This window comes from Rhododendron vialii, chromosome 4a (assembly GCF_030253575.1).
Source record: "Rhododendron vialii isolate Sample 1 chromosome 4a, ASM3025357v1".
Classification (NCBI taxonomy): Eukaryota; Viridiplantae; Streptophyta; class Magnoliopsida; order Ericales; family Ericaceae; genus Rhododendron; species Rhododendron vialii.
In genome coordinates, this window is record NC_080560.1 from 8,404,254 (window position 1) to 8,428,541 (window position 24,288).

General features: G+C 36.8%; 1 protein-coding gene and 1 long non-coding RNA gene across 2 annotated transcripts in view; one reads left to right on the forward strand and one right to left on the reverse strand.

Moving 5' to 3' along the window:
- Positions 1-24,288, forward strand: part of LOC131323043 (uncharacterized) — a 131,135-nt gene that overhangs the window by 94,076 nt on the left and 12,771 nt on the right. The window lies entirely within an intron of this gene.
- Positions 3,901-5,463, reverse strand: LOC131323054 (uncharacterized). Its single transcript, XR_009199067.1, has 3 exons — positions 5,287-5,463; positions 5,037-5,150; positions 3,901-4,363 (listed from the first exon to the last, which is right to left on the reverse strand). It is a non-coding gene; the product is annotated as an uncharacterized LOC131323054 (long non-coding RNA).

Sequence of the window (24,288 nt, forward strand, 5' to 3'; positions counted from 1 at the left end):
GAAGAAGAAAAGAAAATAGGGCTGCCGAGGGGGAGGAGGACTACAGCAGCTTTTGGACTTCTTCCCACGGTAATAAAAAGACAAAGATTGGGGCTGCCGTGATTCTTCTTGGGATCACGCAACCGACGGGGCAGACCGTGGAAAAGAAGGAAAAAGCTGCTGCTGCCGATATCTGATTTTCCCACGGACAGAAAAAGGCCGCCGACTGCTGCAATCGTGAGGATTGTTCCGATTTTATTTTACAGCTTTAGAATACGGTGTTTTTCTTCATAGCTTTTTTCTTTTTAAGTTCTTGAAATTTTATTTAAATATTTACAGTTCGGTAACTTATATTGATTTATGTTCTTCATTAAAGTTATTTGATTATTTTTGTTTGGTTTGAATTTTTTGTTTATTTTTCATCTCGCGCAATAGAAGTATGTTTCAAGTTAGGGTTTCTTGTGTTTCTTGTTCAATGATTAGTGAGTAGTCGTTTAGGTAGGGTCGCGGGGTGATTAGCACATCGTGGCTAGTCCGGGCACTGCTCTTATTTTCAAACATTGAATCAGACAATTTTAGATTGGTAAAATACTTCCTGCAGACGAACCCAGGCATTGTTGGAGCCCATGTGAACGGGAGAATGGGGGTCCAAAACTCATTCTCCGCTGCGCATGGGTAAACGGCGACCATGAGGTCTCGCATCTTGCGGGGTATCTTTTCCAAATAAAAGTTGAATGTTTTTAAGAACACCGAATGGAGCAGGTTAATCCGGACTGGTTACGAATGCTACGAACCCTACGACCAGACCTTCTTTTAATTATCTAAAAAGTTCAATTATTTCGTAAGTTTAGTTAATCTCAATCAACCGACAAGGGGTGGCTACTTAAGAGCCCATTTAAATTATAACAACCCGAATTTTTAGTCAGCACACATTACCGTCTTTGTGGATTCGACTCCGGACTTACCGGATATTGTGCTACGTCGGTTTCCGCTCTACGCTTGGGGCAACCCATTAATCTAGGACTAGGAAATCGTCAAGCATTTATCCCCCTCCTTCCTAAAACCGTAAGTGTTTCAAATTTTAATCTGTTTGAACCGGTGAAAAGATTTTAGTTTTTTGATCATTTTATTCTAAATGATTGTAATTAAATTTTGACTCTAGGGCTCTCGTTGATTAGTCCTAAGAAAGTCGTTGAATCAAATATCTCTTACGGCTAATTAACGAGAACGCTGAAGTCAAAATTTAATTATGACCGTTTAGGATAAAATGATCAGAAAATTAAAATCTTTCCACCGGTTCAAACGGATTGAAATTTGGAACCCTTAATTTTTCAACCTCTTTAGACAGTTTATATATTAAAAAATATGGTTAAAAAATTAAGTGCTCTAATTTTCAATTCGTTTGAACCAATACGAAGATCATATGTCTCTAATCATTTTATCATAAAGGGTCATAATTAATTTTTGACTCTAGGACTTTCATTAGTTAGCCCTAAGAGATATATGATTCTACAACTTTCTTAGGGCTAATCAACGAGAGCCCTATAGTCAATATTTAATTATGACCATTTATGATAAAATGATCAGAAAACTAAAATCTTTACACCGGTTCAAACGAATTGAAATTTGGAACACTTAATTTTAAAAAAAACCAAATTTTATAAATAAAAAAAATTGTTTAATAATAATATTAAATTCGTTAATTTGTTAGTGGAAATAAATATTACGACTTAAATTGTGAAAGAATTATTAAATTTGCAATTACATATAAAACGTAATACATAATTAATTTAGACACTGCACAAGAGCAAAAGAGTCATTTGACAGTTTTTTATATCATCTACCATTCCATATGCTTCCTATTAATCCTTCATCCAAACCAAGTATTATTTAATCTCATTCTCTAATACATCATCCAAACAACCTACTATTAAATCCTCCTCTATAAACATCACATCAATGTGGGTCATCCCTTATTAACTACCCCCTACTATCTTAGGTGCCGTTCCTAGTTTTCCGAAAAAGAACTTTTTGAAAAAGAAAGTAATTTCAAGGTCAAAAATCATATGTTTACGTAAATAATTTTCTTACCAATATAAATTTTGTTTGATAGATCTCATTGAGATATTTTAAACGGTGCAAAAAAAATTAAAAAATTAATTTTCATTTTCATTGTATTTGAGTTTAAAATTACCTTCTTCTTTTTTTAAAAAGAAGGGTTTGGGAGAAAACAGAACGGGGTCTCATCCCTCTTATTAACTAATATCCCGATTCTTTCCCCGCATCCAAACGGGCTGTTAGGATTATTAAAAATGACATTGACCTCCCTTTCAGATTAACGACATATCAAAATGCCATATTTACCCCGTCTAAAGCAAAAAAAAAAAAAAAAACTCTTTCCACCTTAATTTGTTAGCCCTTTTAGACATTCATGCCACGTTTAAATTTTATCTACCTAATAATTCATAAGATTTTATGTTATTTTAAAAACTTAGTAAAACTAATTAAAATCTATTAAATCAAATTTATATTGCTTCTAACAAGTATTGTCAAATAAAAAATTGTAATTAATTTGCTATTGGAATAGGATAAGGGACGAGTAAATTGGGAGGGATCGGAGGGAGGGAGTATTAAAGAGATTGAAAACATCTTGAAAAGGTTACAAATTATTGGGAATCTATCATTGGCTATTAATGCACTAATCCAAGTAAAAATTGCGAAGTCCTTCCTTTAAGTACTTTCTTTGTTTTGCAAGAATAGCCCAAGAATCATCCATCGCCATTTTCCCGGAAACCAAGTCGAGTTCCATCACGTATAACTCACTAGTAGCCCTTTTCTTTCATGAACTAGAAAAGGGAAAGCAATTCAAAACTCTTTATGCGCCATACTAAATAATTCTCTCTTTCTCCGATCATACATCTCCTAGGCATGTGAGAGGCTAAGAAAAGAGATTAAAAGCTACATCACTAAGAGTCTAAGAGACCCTTTGGAAAGAGCTAGGAAGCGTCTTTTCATAAGAGTGAGTAACAAAAATAGAGCAAACGTTGTTCCCTGAACAAATTAAAGAATAGACAAAAGTTGATTCTGATTCGGTCTTTGATATCGATTGTGTCGTATATCTTTTGAAAAGGGTTCGAGCTCGATTACAGATTACCGATTCGTGGCCGATACGTTGTTAAACGATATACCAAGACAAAAGTAATGAGTTTCACTTTATGAACTAAAGACATTTGATTTAGACCAGGATGTCTTAGCTTCTTTAGAATAGGATGTCGGAAGAGAATCAAATTAACTTCTTTAATTGTGCGTTGCTTGATGGGGACATTGATTTGAACACGTGCTTGAAGTTCATGTTCTAAAGCCGACCACGCGAACATTTACAGGTTATGAATTCATATCCTTGACATTATTTATAGGTTGAAGAACAACACGTACATTTCATTATTTGAGATCTCTTTACTTGTACAGCATTATTGTGATACATACAAATATAGTAGAACCAGGCACCAAACAACATAAATGGTGGCATTCAATTCAAGTTAGAAGTCCCTGCATAAAAGGCTACCAACGTACTATTCATCATATTTGGTAAAATAAAAGTTTAATGTGAGAAGTCTCAACAAAATTTTAGTCACACTTGAACTGAATCTAGCGCCCATACGATTTAAGTTCATCGGTCATTTTAATTATCGGTAGGAAGAACAACGATTCGTGGATATATAGTATAGCATACTATGTTTACAATATTCTTCAGATCCGGGTCTAAACTATATTGGTTGTTCCGACAAAGGTATATAAATATAGGACTAGTCAATAATTAGCTAGTGACCCAATAAGTATTGACTAATCCCTATAATTGAATCCAAGCTTTAAATAAGCTATCAAAATACTTAAATGAAAGATTAGATAATAGCGGAAAAAGACATCAGGAAGCAACACCAATTAATATTCGAAACATTCGAAATAATTTAAAAGATGTTAGAAAGTAATGGAAAAGGTGTTTGCTTCAGGCTCTTCCAGCCACTAAGGCTAAAAACACAACAAATGGAAACAAGGGAAAGGATCAAGATGACGCATAAGAAGTACCAACACTTACCCATGCATAACCCTAACCCTAAAACCAAAACTAAACAAGAGTTCAAGCTTTGATAAAGACTACATAACTAAGGTATTTTTATATTCTTCTCTCCTAATTACGGTATCCTGAGAAGTCAATTCCGAACCTTTAATTCCTTCAAATTTGGTAAAATGATTAGGTTGCTTCTTCAGGTGCGAAAATTGACACCATAGAGGCGCTTTAAAGGTGCGATCTTGACTTCTTCCGATCTTCAAAGGATGGCATCCATCAGTTTTAATCTCTTTTTCCTTATTCTGCATCCACAAACTGAAGAATGATTAGGTTTTAAAATTTGCAAACTCAAAGAGAGGATTATATAGTAATTACTGGACAAACTGAAGGAAAAGAGTGCATATTCATTAAGTTTTTTGGACCCCCATGGGCCGGAGAGACTTAGGAACAAGGAAGATGAAGCATCATAAAGATATAATAAATGAGCAATGTTATGGTAAGCATGCGCATTTGGGTACCATATTTTGGATACTATAATGTGTTACCATTATATTGGTAGAATGTGATCACGAAAGTATTAGTAACAATTGATACACATTCTACTAATATATTGGTAACACATCACATAGTATTCAAAATGTGATCACCAAAGTATTAGTAATAATGAAAACATAGCAAAATAATTGTTATTACCCTACATATACTTCAAACAAATAATATAAGCATTTCGTAAAATAAAGACTACTTTTTTTATCAGCAAAAGTTAGTATTGGTAAAATAGTTAGATTAACACATACATGGAGGAGAATTCCTGACCTGCTTTCTTTAACACTTAAGTACACCTCCTAATGTCGTTGAACCAAATTAAGATCTCTTGAATGAAGACTGCTTTATTAACTTCAAATCATTAGACCAACTTGAAATAGGGAAGTTGAAAAAAGAAGTTGAGTACATGATCACAATTGGCAATACATCTATCTTCAATTACCTCACCAATGGAACAAGCTTATAATTTTCTTGGAAAAGGAGCCACCATTGTGAGATGCACTAATTTTGTTTCTTTGTGGAGGATAAATAAGTCTCACTAGTAGATGATTCACTCCTTCAAAGCACACAGGCAAAATTTCATAAATCATGAACATAGAGTTCTTCTGTTTTCAAGAAACATTTTAAATAAGTTAGAGAAGCTAGGAAATTAATCAATTAAAGAAATCACCTATCTCAAAACGTGAGCTTACCCAATCTGTAGGCTTCACATTTCAAGCACTGTTGGCGGCCACAGAAGCCTAAATCCTTTCGACGGTGCAAGCAATGAGGTTGTTGACAGTCGCGACCGATCCAAGAGAAAGCTTTGCGTTTGGAGCAGAATCCACCAAAATCTGGAATGCGACAGTCAGAAGAGATCCACCGGGCCCGTCCTCAAATAAGCTCACCTCCATGCCCATTAGGTAGTATACAAAATCCCGATGGCAGAATGGGCACGTAGTCCGGGTCTCCCCCGGCTAGTACCAGGTTCATTGCAATTACATCAACAGGGGCGTAAATGACAAAAGATCCGGTTGGGTCGGTGCAACTTTCTTGTAGTATCAGCATATTGTTCTGGTTTCCACCTATGGTCTGAAATCATTTGAAAAATGTGGTTATTAATTAGACAATTTTAGAATCAGTTACCGTTAGGAAATAGTAATGAAATAATGTTTCGAAAATTGAGAAAATTGAAATTCGAACTGAGCTAAATTCACGCGCAATATTGACACACAAAATCAGTTACGTTTTGCACCAAATGCAAGCCCGGAGCTGACCAACGGCCTGTATAAATTGTGAACTCCTCTATCATCCACTTCCACATGCTCATCCTATGTAGCACGGACACAAATACGGACACGGACACGGACACGGCAATTCTAAAAAAATGGGGACACGAACACGACGGGGGACACGCCTCGTGTATAAATAAATAAATAAATATATATAAATACATATATACATATATATTTCTTTTCTTCCACTGTTGATGAAGACATGTCCTGAGGAATTTTCAAGTGAGGGATCCCTCATTTTGTTAAAATGAGGGACTTTCATTTCCCGATCAAATTTTGAAAATCCGAACCGTTCAATGTGTGCAGAACGTAATTTTAAAGGTCCCCGCGAGAAATCAGCAAAAAAAATGACCGGGAAGGACGTCATCCGAGCAGTTATTTTTGAACCGTTCAATGAAAACTGCTCGGATGAAGCTCTTCCCGGTCATTTTTTTTGCTGATTTCTCACGGGGACCCTTAAAATCACGTTTTGATCACTTTGAGCGGCTCGAATCATCGAAATTCAATCCGGAAGGGGAGTCCCACATTTTAATAAAATGAGGGATCCCTCACCGGAACCTAACTCGACATGTCCTATATGAATATATAAGATTACCATGGTCCAAATAAAGGTATAATTATAGTTTTAACCCAAATATTTTTGAATAATTTCGTATTAACCCCTCAAAATTAAAAATATATATTACATTTTGACCCCCAGCCGTGTCCCCGGCGTGTCCCCAGCCGTGTCCCCCACGTGTCCCCCATCAAAAAATAATAAAAATTATTGGACACGCCACGTGGCGTGGCGTGTCCAATACGTATTTGGGCGTGTTCCCGCCGTGTCCCCGTGTCCAATATGTGGACACGGCGCTCTTTTGGAGTGTCGGTGCTACATAGGCTCTATCCATGTCACCTAAGCGCAAAACAACGAGATTGTTGATACAAATTTCGAATAGAAGGAATGGCTAGCAGCTTCTAGTTCTAATTCTAATGACAACTATATGTTCTTCACCTTTGAGTACCCATTCGGCATTTCCTGAATCAGGCAACCAGATGGGCGTCTTTGGCACCTCATTACCGGGCTAGACCGCAGAATGTCCAAAGAAACATCTACCACGGCCCATGTACCATCGATATGATGCTTGCAGTACCTCACAAAGTAAGTTTCCCGAGTGGGTACGACTAGTGAAAGCACGTGAAATTCGGCACTCATCTGAGAAATTAGAATTGTATTGTGTTAAGAAGCAAATTGGTGTAATTTGCTAAAACAAAAGGAAAAAGTTTATGCATTCTGTCTTACCACTTGAAGGGCTCCATTGTAGTTTCCAGCCACTCCTGTTGATAGAACTTCAAGAGTCGTAGCTCTCGAGACAATCCCAGAGAACACACTAGCCCATTGATGCTTGTTATTACCCAAAAAAAAAAGAGTGATGGGAATTAGCTAGGCCCATATCCATCCAATAAAAACCCACTAGAAACTCCAGATACGTTCGGATCATGAATTTAATGAGCAATTTTATCGATAAAAACCGAAGATAACATGTTGTGTGACTACACAAAATACATGATGACACTTACCACATCCCTCTCGGATACGTCCTGAAGTACTCTTCTTCGTTCAGCACACAAGTGTTGCTTCCGATGCCCGGGATCCACAATGGGTCGCCCATTTGAGCCATTCGGGTTAGCTCCTCCATAGCTGCCAATGCAAGCTCAACCACCATCTGCTTATCTGTCTGATCCACAGTAGGTCCACCCGTCGGCCTCGGTAGGTCTCCTGTACCATATACTCCAATTCTTCCCCTCCGAAATTCCCTAGCTCTAGTGATCGCGGAGTTACCGGTGGTGATACGATGGGGTAGTTCAACACCGGCTTACCAACGTACTTGGCCGCTATGGCTGCCATTCTATCAATCTAAAAACATTGGAAGAAAAAAAATGTGATAAGAGAACGTTATTTGAGGACTGGGGCCGGCATCGGTCCGGCGATCGGAGACGTTCACCGCGTAGAGTTCGTCGAGTTTTATGTGCGGACCAAAAATCAGATTGATCAATTATCATTAAGTGCCTCATCCGAACACATATAACTTTAAAAAAATGGATTCAATGGTTTTGATCCAGTGTTTTGTATCCATTAGGATTTTTTTTTGCAAGTTATATGTGTTCGGATGAGGCACTTAACAATATTCGATCGAGCTGATTTTTTGACACGTACATAGAACTTGACGAGCTCTACGCGGTGAACGTCTCCGATTGCCGGACCGATGCTGGCAAGGCCTCGCCGGCGGGTGCGCAGCACGCTGTGCAGCACGAAGCTGCACAGCAGCTTCCCCCAGTCCAAAGTTATTTGATAACAAGACGAGAATGATATTTACCAAATAAACAAGATGGGAATGATAAACATAAGGTTCAAGGAATTGTCGAGTTGAGTGTGAGGCCTACTCATAATGAGTGTGTGCTGTAATCGATCAGTTCAACATTCTGAATATTCTCGTTGATAAAATTTGGATCTAAACTATTTTTCGGTGAAACGTAGCTTGATTCAGGTGTAGTGATCATTATTAGCCATTACCTTGTCCCTCAACCGAGAATTCTCCATCCGCAACTGTTGTTCATCGTACGACATTTCGCCCAAGGCAGTCGGACCTCCGCAAGACGGGCAGGAGGAGTTACCGAGAGCATCCCGGTACCTCAGGTTTTCAGTCCGGAGCTTGTCATTCTCGTTTCGGAGATGTGTGTTGTCATGGCGTTCATGTTGCATCTGAAGAGATTGAAAAAAATTAGCATTGGCCAAGGAAACACAAAATATTTTCTAGTGGCACGATTTGATGAAAAATTAAAATAGAGTACATTAAAATTGGAGACATTTTTTATGGACTGAACCGTATCTCACGGTTTTCTAATTTTTGAATCTGTGTCCGGACCATTAATCTATGGATCCAATCCAAAACGTACAATTCTGTTAGGTTCCGAATGGTTTTATAGTTCACCGAATTTTTTGGACAGCTCTAATTAAGACGTATGGGAGCTGAGTTAGTGGTGATAAGGGTTTTGTGAATTTGTGTTTCAGATATCCATAGATATCCTTGGCGTGGAGCCGCGTACAACATAGTGTTCAGAAATTTGCAGCTGGTTTTCATTGTTAGAAAGGATTTTAGATCCAGTATAACTGGACCCGTTGTTGCATTTGACCATGTGGGATGCTCATAGCTACAAGAAAATGAGTGAGACTAATTACTTGTTATGGGAAATTGAATTGTATCGTACGCATTACCTGTAGTTGTCCAATGTACTTCCAAAGTTCCAATCCCTTTGTGCAAAGGCTATTATTATACATAACATTTGGTTGATAAGTTGGTTCGTCCTCATCTTTCTAGCAATTACCTGTTAATTCTTGTCTACTGTCTTTGTTCCACCTTATTTTCTTGTAGCATTTTTAAAAACCCTGATCTCATCTGATAGAGTCTTACATCAGAAGTTTACATTGGAGATCCTGGGTTTAAAGTAGGAGCAAAGATCATGGTTTTGGAGTGGGGGTTGGAGTTTGTAACAACCTATCTGTTTTGGAGTGTCTAGTCACTTGGAAGCATGCATTTTGGATTCTAGGTATATAAATCAATGAACCAAATTGTCTTTCCCATGATAATCATGTTGACTGAGCTTGTACAGTTATTGGTCTCCTTAGTGTACATAGTCAATAGATGAGGAAAACACCCCCTTTTGCCATAATGATGTTTGGAAAGTTGGTTGTTGCTTGATTTGTGCAGTCAAATAATCATCCTAATGGTAGTACTGAGAACTTCAAGGTTCAGTCAGTTGCCAGGGTCATACATTTGGGATGGATTAACTTGAGACATTTTCCCTAGTCGCTAGGCTGAACTCATTTAGGTTTTACGACGTTGTGTTGCTCGTTCGAGATGGCCTTCGTATTTGCTCTACTTGTAATCTAGCAAAACAAGGTGTATATCAAGCAACCACTTTTCCAGGGGGAGTCGCAAAAGGTTTGCAGGTTAAGAAAAGGCAATCTAATGGCATGGTTTGATATGCAAATGGTGAATGTCTGCTTTTGGCCTCTCAATAATCTTTTGAGTTTGAAATTGCTCAATGAGTATGAGACATGGGTTGGAAGTTGTTTTGACATGCATGTTTTAAAGTGCATATAGAGGCTCTATTTGTGACTTGATGCCAAATGATTTCCTTAAAATGCAGTGAAAGAAAGAAGTTATTCTATAGGATGCTTACACATTCTCTCAAAAAGGTGAAGACTTTTTTCTTATGTTGAATTTGCTGTTGCCATGATGTTGATGAGAAGTGCTCTATTTGCCTACTGCTTTTATCTTGGATATATATGCCTATTTGTTGCTTGATCCTGTTGTTTCTACTTCTATATATTGATGTTGCTACTTTTTGTTTGGAGTTCTTGATCTCATATATGCATGAGTTTGGTTCTAAAGATGTGTTTTCTGCTACTTTTTGCTTGGAGTTCTTGATGATGCTACTTTTTATTTTCTGCTGGATTTAGGCATGCTCTGAGAATGACGAAGAGCTTGAAATTGGCTTCAAAGAATGACGAAGCGCTTGAAATTGGCTTCAGAGAAAGGCGAAGTGCTATTCGTTGTAGCCTAGGACATAACTCCATGCTTGTGGTTCAAGTTTTCTTTGTCCTTTTTTTGGTTGAAGCTTTTGTTATGCATTTTTTTATGCATTTTCAGAAATTTGATTGATCTTAGATTGAAAGTAGGCTTTCTGGCACGATGTTTCTATCTATGACATGTTTTATGCAAGATACAATATCAGTTATACATATTTCGTATTGCTATGTCTTTTGTTTTGGAAAAGATAGCTACGGGCTGAATACATATTTTACGTGGATTTATTATTGGTTAGAGATACGGGCATTTTTTAAATGCAAAAAAAAAAAAGAAAAAAAGATGCATCTTTCAATCACGTTTCTAGACTGTAATGATAAGAACATTTAATCACACTTTTAATTTAGACGAAAACCGTGATCTAAAAACCAAAAAAGATCACGCCTAACTATTTTCCATCTCATTTTTTAGACAGGATAGATCACATGTTTGGTGGTGATCGTTATCTACATATAATCATGATTTTTCAGCAAAAGCGTGATCAAAACCCAGGAAAGAACACAGAAAATGAGTTTCCATCTCGGTTTTGCCTAGAAACGATAACGCCTTTTGGGCATGATTCTTTCTATCTTTCAATCACGGTTTATAACAGTGATAAAAAAAAAAGTGACTTACAATCACACCCAGATCCATCACTGTAGCAAGAGTGTGATGAAAGACTAACAATGCTTTATTGTAGTAGTGTGTTTATGAGCAGATTTATGAGACTGTCTCTCGGTTAACTATTCTGTTACACAATAACTATGTCACACCATATAGCATGTGGTTGTGTGCAATTGAGGGTTGAATTACTTTGTGGTGGAGTAGCTCGCAAGTTTTTTTTTGTTAATTTGTATGTAATTTCATCTGCAATGCATTGGATTGCAAACACTATCTTCTCATATTGCTTACTCGGATCGTAATCTTTTTTATAACTGCTCAGGCCCAAGTTTTTAGTAGCTGGCTTTTGTATTGTCCTCATTAGCATGGTACCTATCTGGTGTTCTTATTTAAAAGAGAAGAGGGGAAAAAACCCTCTAGTCTAGAAAGTTTAATCGGTCAACATAGCCCACAACACTTTTCTATTTTGGATAAATTAACCCCCTCATAAAGCAAACCACCTCTACATACAGAGCATGCAATACAGTCCCTGCCCTGGCAACCTACAGAAAACAACACAACAAGAAAAAACCAACTCAAAACTCATCCTGGACACCTACTTGCACAGCAGCAGAAATACAAGAAACAAGCAAAATAGAAAAGTGTCGATGAACTAATGGTTTTGACATGTCAGCCTTGCAGGTTTTTAAGTATTACTAACTGGATTTTAAGGAAATTTGAGTATTAAAATAGATGCAGATTGTACCGACCATTTAGGTCTAATGGCCTGCGTTGAGCATTGCATGTGGTTCATCTCGCAATGGTAATGCCAGAGACAAATTCGGCTTGTTATCTTGCCAATGTTGCTATTCGTAATCCTGATCCATAGTTGCCATTTCTTGAATGCAGAACTCTGAAATCGTAATACTATTTGTGGGACCAATGGTGAGAGAAGTAAATAAGAAGAGTCATGTCGACTTTTGGCAATCGTCAAACTTCACTGCCAAATTCAGTACGGAGTTGGCAATGGTATGGTATTGCAGAAGGACTGGCAGACTGTCAAGGAGGGTTTCCAGCGAGGTTTTGTCAATTTTTAGTGCAGCACTTGATCTCATATCATAAATTGGAGGTGAAAGAGTACAACTAAATAACTTAGAAACTACTCATTGCAAGTTCATACCGAAACAAAATTCAGGTGGAAACTCTTGTTCAACTCAAGCCGAAAAACAATAATAACCTGCATTCTGAAATCATCAACAATACGCTATTAGTTGTACAATGGCTGTGGGGTAAAGGGGATGTGGAGTTTGCTTTCTCTGAAGCTGAAGGTGTGTTTGGTGGTCTATTGTCAGTGTGGAACAAAGAGCAATTCAAAGATGAGGTTAATTAAGAGGTTTTGGTTTCTTACTGGTATTTTGCGACTCTCATATTTGCCACTCATCAACTCCTTTTCGGAGGGCTAAGAGCTCTGATATGGAGGGCTTGTGGTCTTTTTTCAACTCCTTTCTCTTGGAGGGCTAAGAGATTATTTTGGTTTCAATATTTATCTTATGGTGCTGAAAGCTGAATGTCAGTGTGAAGTAATTGGAATTTTGATGCTGATGATTGTGAGACTATTTTAAGAAGGCTGGTATTGTTATGTGCGTAACTTTCTTCTACCATGTGGAGTCTGGCTTCAAGTGAAATTTTCTTATCAACTCCTAACTTTGTGGGAGGGCTAAGATCCCTGGATGCATCTGTTGCAGAATTAAATTTAAAAGTTGATATCTTTGGATTGCCGATGATCTCTTGGATGCTGATATGGTTGCTGATGTTTGCTGGGGTATATGGAAGAATGATGTATGTTATGCAAGGTGTTTTTATTCTTGGCTTCCTCACCTGCTATGGTTGAAGCTGGCTTACCTACTTTGGGACGATGGATTATGTTGGCCGGGTTGGAAGCTTTTCAGATTAGAAGTGCTGCTTTTTGAAGAGGTTTCGATAGGTGGTTGTTTGATCAAGCTGGTTGTGTTTTGGCATTGTATTTGGGACTGAATTTCAGTCTGCCTTTGTTGTGTTTCTTTTGGCTTCTCAACTTCAGATTGGAAGTTTCCCCCTTTCTCTCCCCTTCTCTTTTTCCCCTCTCCTCGCTCGATGTACCCATTATCAAGTTTCTCTTTAATAATATTTTTGTTGTTTCAAAAAATAAAATAAAATAATATGCTATTAGTTTTGTCTATTTGATTGACTTGAGAAATGATGCAGAATAGAATGGAAATTGAAATAATTTAATAAATAGCATTTTCTAGTTTTCCACATTTTTTATTTTAGTAATTTGTTAGGGAGTTTCAATTTTAGGAATAATTGTTCAAAGAAATATTTAGTTTCCTAGTTTGTTTTGAACTAGGATTCTTATTTTGTAGGATGCTTGGTCAAAAAGAATTAGTGGTTATTGAATTAAAGAAAAACTACTCTGTAAAATTTATCTTAATATTGTTTGTTCAAAGAGGAAGTACCTCTGGCTCAAACATTGAGCGTGTTTTCTTCTTGAGTACCTCTGGCTCAAACATTGTTCGTGTTTTCTTCTTGCGCTTAGTTTTGTAAAAGGAAGCAGTAGAAACTTTAAATCCATTTCAAAATCTATTGGCAAATGAGTGGAGAGATCCCAAATGTTATTAAGTGATTACTCATTCCACTCCCAAGTAATGTGGGACTTTATATCTTAATAACATCCCCCTCACGTGCAGCCGTGTTTGAGGTCTGTCATGTGTGGCCACTTTTTGCATGGGTCTTATCATCATGCAGCCTTTTTGTTGGCCTGTTATCGTTGGGTTTGGATTGTGAATTTTTATAAAAATGAAGTGGAATGGGCCCCGTTCTGATACCACGTAGAAATTCATGAACCAAGGCAAGCCAGAGAGAGAGAGAGAGAGAGATATATATGTAACCCTTGAATCTTTATTTTCTCAACTGACTGAATTGTTTGGTGGATTCTCCACTTATACAAAAAAAACCCTCAAGACTAACAGAAAAGCTAACAGAATGCCAGCTCATCTAACTTTTGAACTAATCCTGTTTAATCACTAACTGACTAACTTGATTAATGGCCTTTGCTTACAGTGCTACATCCAAGAAACATGTTGTTTTGCAATCAAACTACATGAACTTTTACAAGGCATACCCTTGACAGTCTTAATCCTATTGGAATCACGGATTAAATTCATAATATCTAGAGCGCCCAGAATTCCCTGTCCAAGTTACATGCACATTCATATATTCGACAAAAAACAAGACATCTTCTGATGACAGCTCAGTGGGAAAAAACATTCCACCCCTTTTGAGCAGTTGGAACTAAGCTCTCAGCATCCATTATAACTGGAGAAAGGCTTAATAATAAGTCTGGGATTAGTACCGGCAAAAAAAATCTGGGATTAGTAAATTGGAGCAAGAATCCAACTGTAGTGCAAGTGGGGAGGCAAACTATGTGCATTCTAAGGATAAATCAATTGAAAGTTCCACATTTGACGAATACGATCTGATATTTCAAAGTTGGAAGCAAGAACATCTTTGTCATTTTATTCAGAACTTGAAAGCCAGATTAGAAGTCACCATTGACTTGTCAATTATCATATAATAGAAATTTGAAAAAAGGTTAACGCATATGGTGCTCCGTAGTAGCACATCAGTCAAAACTTGAAATCCAACTGTGAGGATCAGACCTAGAAATGGATAAATAGCATTTGGAGACAAGCTCAGTCAAGCTTTCAGAGCAATTAGTTGTCTCTAATTTCATAGAAGCTCCATCTCTATTTGTAAAATTGGTACCCTAAAACAGAGTAATGCAAAGACTAGATGGGTCTAGTTAATCTAATCATTATGTGCCCCAAAACATCCAGAGACTTGTAGCGAATTGATCTAAAAGGTCCAAGTACCCCACTAGTATGGCAAATTTCCAAACTTGAACATCTTTAATAGTTAGTTGTATGCTAACAGCCGAGTCTTCATTCCCCTAATTTCTTCCCCTGTAACTTTTTCTAGTCTTATACACCACTGCATAAGTACTTATAATCTATTTTTGCAGGAACATCCCCAAATTAATGGTTCCAAAATACCTTAAGAAAGCCCATTTAGCCGCATCATAGTTGATTAGGACAAGTTTTGTCAAACCCCTAAAAGTTTGCCTTTCTTTTGGCTACAAGGTTCACATAAAAAATGAGCATTGACATCGTTACTGTGACCTCATCAAAATTCATGAAGGTTGAGTAACTGTAGCTCGATATTTTTATTGTTTTGGCCAAATGTAGGATGTTATTGTATTCATTGGTAAGATTAATGCCGACGTATCTATACAGCCCCATCAGCTCCAATTGAAAACCTCAGTCTCGCACCACAAAGTAGTGCTACACGGGTGCTAGACCAGCTGTGCTGATCTCTGCTCTTGATTAACCAACATAGTTTCGATATTGCAGTATTACTGGCCCTAAGATTTTAGAAACCCTTTAGTTTAATTTTACAGACCGTTCACTTTAATTTACATTGAAAAACTAATTAACGTTGTCTAAATCTTGCGGCCTTGCCATGTAGTTGCTTTGTTGACCTACGGAAGTTCATGTTTCCAGTCCCTGTCTTCTCCTTGTAGACTCCTTAGCTGCTGGCCTCTTAGTGTTGGTAGAGAAAGAAAATAAACCGTTTCCTCCATTTGAAAATTACACTCAAAATTCCCCGCAGATCGACCAACTTGGATCAATTGATTAGGGTCATCTTAACTCAAACCCAGGCAACGAATACTTCGAAATTCACACCGAATGCTTTACGAACTTTTGATAACTTACATGCAATAATCGACGAGAAATTAAAGAATTTGGCCTCATTCTTTGTTCAGAATGAGTTCAGTGGTCATTCCAAGGGGGGGGGTGGGGAAATCAGCCGTAGTTATTTTAGTTGAACACGATTTTACTATACAAAGCCGTAGTTATTTTAGTTATTTGCTTTTTTGAATTATGAAAGTTCATGTCTCCGGTCCTTAATTGCCATCACCTTGTAGACTTCTTAGCTGCCTTATATAGTGTTAGTAAAGATAGAAAAGAAACCGTTTACTTAAAAATGATATATTGAAAATACAAACATATGTAATTGCTTTGTTGACTAATTAAAGTATGTTTGTTATCATCAAAATTTAAAATCTTGGGGCTAAAACATATGTACGTGGGGTATATGTACTCAAACGCAAGTACTCATAGTAGCTTTGTTTAAAAACACACAATCTCTTAGAACGCAAACCATTTGTATCATGCAAATCTTGAAAGAATTCTTCTACGACAAGTGTTGGAACTCAAATATGTATTCGTGTGCATTTAGGTGCTCCCATTTGTGACTGTAAGCCGCATCAAACACCTAACCTAAACATGGCCGGATATGACCACCAATTTAAAGCCAGATAACCTGTGCATCAAAATCGCTTCAAATTCTGCACCTCCAAGACAAAAGCTACTATGAAATGTGGAAGCTTTCTTGATTCTATTATCATCAATAAATTAAATCGAGCTCTAAAATTTTGACCAAAAAAAAAATGCAATTTAGCACTCTATCAATAGACCATTCTGAGACTTATTAGTATAGAGATCACATTTTTGCTTCTAAAAATCCTACTCCATAGCGTATGTGTATGTTCACCATGAAACTCCAATGAAAAAGCTGTTGTTCTAGGAATATTCAAAGGGAAATGATATTGACACTCCAAAAATTGATGCAGATACTCCAAAAAATAAAGAAAAGTGGCTTTGGAGTTACACTGATTTTGGAGTGTCTGCATCAATTTTTGGAGTGCCAATATCATTTTTCATATTCAAAACCTTGATCTCTATTGTTTTTTATAGAAATATGGTGAACGTAAGGAAAATTATTAATTGTGATGCCGTCCTCATTTATTTCCCTTTAATCTTTATAATCTCCTTTTAAAGATTAATGAAATTTCTTTCGCCTTTCAAAAAAAACTTCTCTTTGATTGTTTGCTTTGAGAAGAAAGAAGAGATAACACAGCAAAACATAGTATTGAGTGCTATCTGTAAATTCTTCTCTGAACTTTTTTTCACATTTTCCTTTCAAATTATTTTTGGTGCCTTTTCCTTTATTTCCAGAAGTTCCAATCGAAACGTAACGGTTTGGAGGCGATTTCGGAAAAGGATTTGTCTTTAATTTCTAGCAAACTTTCCCTATTTGAAAACAATAATAGCATTCCAATAATTTTTCACTTTACTTAACATCCCACATTCACTTTACCAAAGTAGTCCTTGCAGATGTTGTAGTGCACCATGCATTACAGTTTGTAGTGCACCTACAAATTTGAATCATTCTTGTTCGGATTAAAAAATTTGAGCTGTCTATTGCCAAAATAAAAAGTTTGATCAGTTGCACTATACGCCGTATTGCAGGGTGCACTGCAGCATCGCCAAATCCCAAATCCGTCTTCGCCTTTCCTTCCTTTACACGATGGAGCAATTTTGAAAGTATGGGGCAAGCTTCACCGACTGGGCCAGAGACTTCAATAATTTTCCAATTTACTACACATCCCAAATTTACTTTTCATGTTTGGACAAACCCAAAATTTACTTAAATAAAGTTGTCTTTGTCTTCCCTTTTTTTTACGGTGGACCAATTTTGAAAGTAAATAGGCATGGGACAAACTTCTCCTGAGTGGGCCAGTGGCAGAGGAACGAAGGAAAGGGGAATAATGAGGGCTGAACAAGTAGGAGCAGGGAACACCCCCCTCCATCACACTTATATTCATATTACTATGCCAAAAATAAGATTATTACTTGAAAGCCCCCCTTAATTCTAGAGTGGAAATAACAGAAGTGTAGATCCAAAACACACACACGATATGCGAATAAAAAACAGTACAGATATCAACACACAAAATATATGTAGTTCTTCAATACCGGGTACGTTCATGGGAGCGAGAGCGGCTGTCGTTTCTTATTCAATCAATTGAAACAGAGTTTATAACAGACAGTATTTATACTTACTCTATTCTAACCATAATCTGGTATTTGGCTTGTTTCCCAAAAATACCTCAGTATTGGGGAACCATTCGTTCCGCTTCGCTCCGGCATTTGACCACTTTCTTGAACTTCTCAATATCTCTTCATATTAACATATGAGTTACAAGTTCTAACAAAAAGTAACTCTCGATTTATTATTTTTTTTAGCAAAAGGTGCGATATTATTGTATTCGTTGGGTAGCAGCTCCATTTGAACATCTCAGTCTCGCACCACAAAATAGTGCCTACGGGAGTGCTAGACCAACTATGTTGATCTCTGTTATTGATAAAACAAGATAGTTCCTCCTTTTCCATTCCTTTTTCCGTTGGGGTCTTAAGCGACTTAAACGTGAGATTGTAAGGGTTTAGATAGGTCTGTCTACAATATCCAAAAATAAAAATAGTATCTAAACCATTAATTTTCAAGATGTATGGTATCAATCTGTCCTACAAGGTGCACTATAGGAAAGTGTCTGTGGGGCTCCGATCAGGATGGTTCGCTCCTTTGGATCTAGGGTTTGAGGCTTGCTCCTGGCCTTCTCCTTGTCCTGCAAAATGAAGCACGACTAAGGACCACACTGGAGGCTCTCCGGTGCAAGAATCAGTACTCTTGCAGCGGAAAGTGAAGAACCAAGAACTAGGGTTTTAGAGTTGTGTTATGTGTACCTCCTCTAGGAAGGCATAATGGGATATTTACATCGAACCTCTAGCTTTGGCTCCAAGGCTATATCAACGCTCGACACGCGTCGGCTGATGTCACCCTTGCATCACAATTAGGGTTTTGTAACCGTTTTTAAGATGAGCTGGCACCCTCACGTGCCCTATCCTTATCCTAATAACTGCTTGGATGACGTCACGAACGTCACCACGGCCAAGGTCATTATTCCCATGCGGGTGAACTAGAGCAATGCCCATGCTCGTTCAGTACTGAGCGTGATGTACTACCATCGAGGGGCCTTTGACCGAACGTTAATCGGAGGCCGAGCCGATTAAGCGAACTGTAATTAATAGAACCCTCGGCTACGGGACCATCGGCATGCCGAACGTCAAGGGTAAAAGATGGCTTAGACTAATTTGGACCACTGCACCACGTTCAGTGTGGCACGAGCTATTTTGCTCGGCCCGCTACAGCCGCTACAAGAAAAAGTATGTTTAGTGACGAAAAAGTGGCGGCAAAATTTAATTTCGTTACTAAATGAGTATATTTGGCGACAAAAAAATAAATTCGTCACTGTTTTGATAACTTCCTTGACAAAATTATTTTGTCACCAATTATAACTATTTAGCGACGAAAAAGATATTTTTGTCGCCAAATGCTTCTATTTGGCGACAAAATAAAATTTTCGTCCCCAAAAGAGTAAAAAAGGAGACGAAATTATTTTTTGTCGTCAAAGATAACTATTCGGTGACGGAAAAAATATTTTGTCGCCAAATGAACCAATTTGGAGACGAAAAATATTTTCGTCTTCTTTTTACGTTTTCAGTGACGAAAAATTATTCTTTGGTGACGAAATTTATGAATTACGCTTTGTCACCAAATATATTTCGGGCATAACTCTTTGCTCAGAACTCCGATTGAGATAATTTAAATTGGGTTTGAACAATAACATAAAGAGCTACGACTTTCATGTTTATTAAAATTGTTAATTTTAATGTTTAATAGTTCAAAATGCCGTTCAAAATATATTTTAATGTTCAATGTATGTGTTATATATTAGATATTTCAAACATATGCTGAAAAGTGTGTGTGGTGTAGTTGGTTAAAGCTTGCGTACAAAACTTAGGAGACTCGGGTTCGAAACCCTGCAGGAGCAAGAAAGTGAGATTTTTTCACATATAAGAATGTCTTTCGCGACGAAATTTTTCGTCACCAAAAGGCACTATAGGTGACGAAAAATAGATTTCGTCACCAGGTAGGAATCCTCGACAACCTTTAGTCGACAAATTTTTTTTCGTCACCTATATTATTTGTGACGAAAAATTTCATTCGTCACCCAATGCAATTTTTCTTGTAGTGAGCGTGCTACAGCATCCCCGATTCCACTCCAAATCCCTTTGGATTCCTAAACTTTGACAAGTTGTATTTGGGGTCACATTCGACCAAGTTTGAGAGATGCCATTATTGGCTTCTTCCCTACCGTGAGAAATTTCAAGCATAGGGCTCAATGCTATCTGTCTCTCCTTTATCAAAGCTGTACGTCTTTCTCGCCGTGACTCGGGAGAGCCCACCAATAATTTCAAGCATAGGGCCCAATGCTATCATCTTTCTCGCCGTGATCATTGATATTCTGCTTTTATTTATTGTTTGGACTTTTACTACTATGCAAATATGTTGTAGCCTACAGCAGGAACCTAAAAAAACTCAACGGTGAAAAGTGTAGATTTTAATTGAAAAGAAGTACCTCAATAATGCTGAAGATTTGGATCAACAACTTGTGTGATTGCGCCAAATTAATTACATAGTTGTGTCTCATTAACTTTACAAAAGGACATTTATATATTTAGGGACAATACAAAAGGGAATATATAAGACTTAAAAAGAGACGGAGGGATAGGAGATTTCGTTTAAGGTAAAGAGTTTCTACTATTCTATTTCTTTTTCCGTTGGGGCCTTGAGCGACTTAAAGTGATATTGCAAGGGATTAGATAGGCCCGTCTATGAAATCCAGAAATAAAAGTAATAAAAAATTAATCTTAGGTCCATTTTGCGAATTTCATAAGTCCACAATTCCACCTATGAATTTTGCAAGGTTTCAAGTCCATTTTAGAGTATTCTAGAGTAGGGTAGGATATCATAGGGTTTATGTATTTTTATGAAATTTTAGGGTGCATTTTTTTATTATAGGATAAGGTACCCTAGCATTTATGTACTTTTATAGAGTTCTAGGATGCACTTTCCTGTTATAGGGTTTTAGTGGTTTAGACACTTTAGTAGGGTTTAGAGTTTTAGACATTTTCATGAGATACCTTAGGATTTAGGTTGTGAGACTTGTGGCTTTACAAAACTATTATGTGGACTTGTAGGCTTATAAGATTACTATAGTAGATTTATCACTAAATCTCCCTAAAAATAAAGAGGCCACGTACTGAAAATGGTATGAATGATAAATTCTTGAATGGAACATCGAATCACGAAGGGTCACGCACCATGTATCAGAGAACACTATTGACCTTGTTTTTTAGTATTTTTTTTTAAGATTATTCAACGAACAATAAACTCATGCAGATAAAAAAAAAAACGTAGAATAATAGATGAAAATTTCAAAGGAAATGCAACTAAAAATCCGATGAATGAAACTTAGGTTCAAAGGAAATGAGGAGGCTAGTATAATAGTATTTGTAGTTCACTCTAACTTAGCAGTACTGCTTTATCTTCTCTTTTTGCCTTAAGCTTTGTGATGTTAGATGATAATGGTGCACCCGCCCAACGAAGGCCGCAAGACTTAATTAAATTCCACCACTGTACATACTTGAAAAAAATCACGTAATGATTGCTAATGGAAGCAAGCTAGAGAAGAAGATAGGGAGAGAAATGGAATCTTTTTTCTTTTTGGTTCGACGGTCGAGAGTGTTCGGATCAGTTTATTCACACTTTAATTATTTCTCTCTCCGGTTCGATCAAAGGCAAACAATTCACTCCAGGACCAGAGGATTCATGGCCTAAGAGATTATCAAATTTTAAATTCAAACCGTCTAAAATGAAATTAACTATTACCGCCAACGGCTGGATATAAAAGTTTCCTCACTCCATGTGCTACTATGCTTTTATGAAAGTCAAATAAGTGTACGAAAGGCATCTGCTTTTCATTTGCATTTGAGTTTGTCAGTCATTTGCATTTCATTTGAGGAAGGATTAGGAAGGATTTTAGTTTGCATTTCATTTGAGGAAGGATTTTAGGGGTGTTCTGTGTTCATCGTGAGCCTCTTGCCAATTTTGTCATTGGGTTCCAGACAGCATATGATTGTCGGGTTGTGAGAGTGTCTTTTGCTAGAAGGCTCACTTCTTGAATCAACCTTCATGTCTTGGGTCCATTTAGTCTCTGTAATTCTTTTTTGAGTTTAATAAAATTTGTTTTTTTGTTGTTAAAAAAAAGGATATACAATGACATGAGTTCCAGTCCTCAACAAGGTTTCTTTGGGTACGTAATTGAGCATTTTTTTTAATTTTTTATTGGCATAATTAGGCATTGTTCGGCAACAGATTTACGAAAGTAACTCAGCAAAAGTCTATAAAAAGGAAAATTTTGATGTTTATCGATAAAAACTCAGATAAGAAGAAAACTTAGTAATAAGGAAAAAAAAAAAAAACTAAGGCATTCGTTTATTTGGACGTAAAATATTTTTTTGAAAAATGTTTTACTTACTTTTTAGTGTTTGGTTGTACAAAAAACAAGAAAATATTTTACTAAGTATAAACATTTTACTTCATATGACTGAAAATGTTCTTGTCTTGTATAGGTGGTAAGTCATTTTTCGAACTAGGCTTCGTTGCTCAACAAATAATTACGTCACTTTACTGACCACCCACATCCTTTATCTTATCCACCTATGATCTAACTTTGTGCTTTCTCATCAAATATGACAAAATTTTGCATATAATACCTATGTACAAACATACATACATCATTTTACAACTATCAACCAATCACTAGAAAATAGAAACGAAACTTTTGCCTTTATTGGGTTTTCATCTTTGGGTATTTTAGTTTTGGTAGTGGGTGAAGAGAGAAATAGGATAATGATTGGAGAGATGAGTAATGAGTTGAGAGAGATAGAGAGATAAATGAAAATAATAATTGAAGAAATAGGATAATAATTGAATAGAGAAGTATGATAATAATTAGAAAACAAAAACAAATTAAATTAAATTTTGTTTTTTGCAAAATCATTTTACATGAAGTTTCATCATAGAATATCTTATTTAAAAAAAAAACGAAGTCTAAATAAAAAAAATACATATATATACAAAAGTATGGAGTGTTTGATCTGAGCACCTCCACATATCAGATGCCGTTGATTCTCGCTTAAATCCATTCGGTTTTTTTTTATAGAATTTTTGGACGGATCGGATTGGCTGTCCAGTGGCCAGAGTGGATCCGACGCGGCATCGGGATCCCTTTCCCGTCGGATCTGTAGCACCACTACTTTTTTGGCATTGCCTTCTGCCATCTCTTCATTTCACATCTACCAACTTTGAGAAATTATTCAGTGCCCCTGGAGTACTGTCGCCTTGGTGCTTCTGGACTCTTTTTCAGCGTGTATTGATGGAATTCATACAAATATGTGACAGAGAATGCAACGTGACGGTGTTCCAGGTGCAACTAATAATTTTCTACCGAAGTCATGGTCGGTGTGCCACATTATTGTTTCCTCAAACTATCCTCTCACTCATTCTTCCTTTGCCATTCAAGCTTTGGGTTTCCTTCTTCTTCTTCTTCGTCTCCTCTCCTGCTGTTCAGTCAGCTTAAAGACAAAGGATTTTTGGTGAACACTTAGAAAGAACAACAAAAGACCTAATTAATTAAGGTATGTCTGAAAGCTTTCCCAGGGTCGTTGTTTCATTTGAGATATGATATGATTTTTAAGTGCTTTATTAATTACTATTAAAGTTCATCAAAATATATAAACCAAGAATTAATATCCCCTGCGCGCTTTGCATTAGAAGTGATACACCACAGTTGCGTTGAGATTGCAAGTTAAGAAAGCATCGGATCACTTACAAATTAGTCCATTAATATCCCCAGCTTTGAAACCTTTTCTAATGTTTAAAGACTAGCTTCCGTGTTCTCCTAATAGTTAGCTTTTTGGGGCTCTTTCTTAGTTTATCATTATTCAATTTTTTTTCTCCATTTGTTAGTTTTGAATCAAATTTTTTTGAATTATTGATTCGTCTCGACCACAAGAATCGGAAAAATAAAAAAAAGTTAAATTTTACCCAAATATTTTCAGAAATGTCCAAGATAAAGCAGTAAAAATTTTGGATTTTCTAATTCTTCTTGTCGAGACGAATTAATAATCAACAAAAATTTGGCGCAAAATTAACAAACACAGAAAAAATTCGAATTAGGACAAAACAAGAAAAAGCCCCCAAAAAAATTAGGAGAGAAGGTACCAACATAATTCATTCGTAACACACGTAAAAATAGTACTCCCTCCGTCCCTTATTTATTGTCCAGTATTCCATTTTGGGC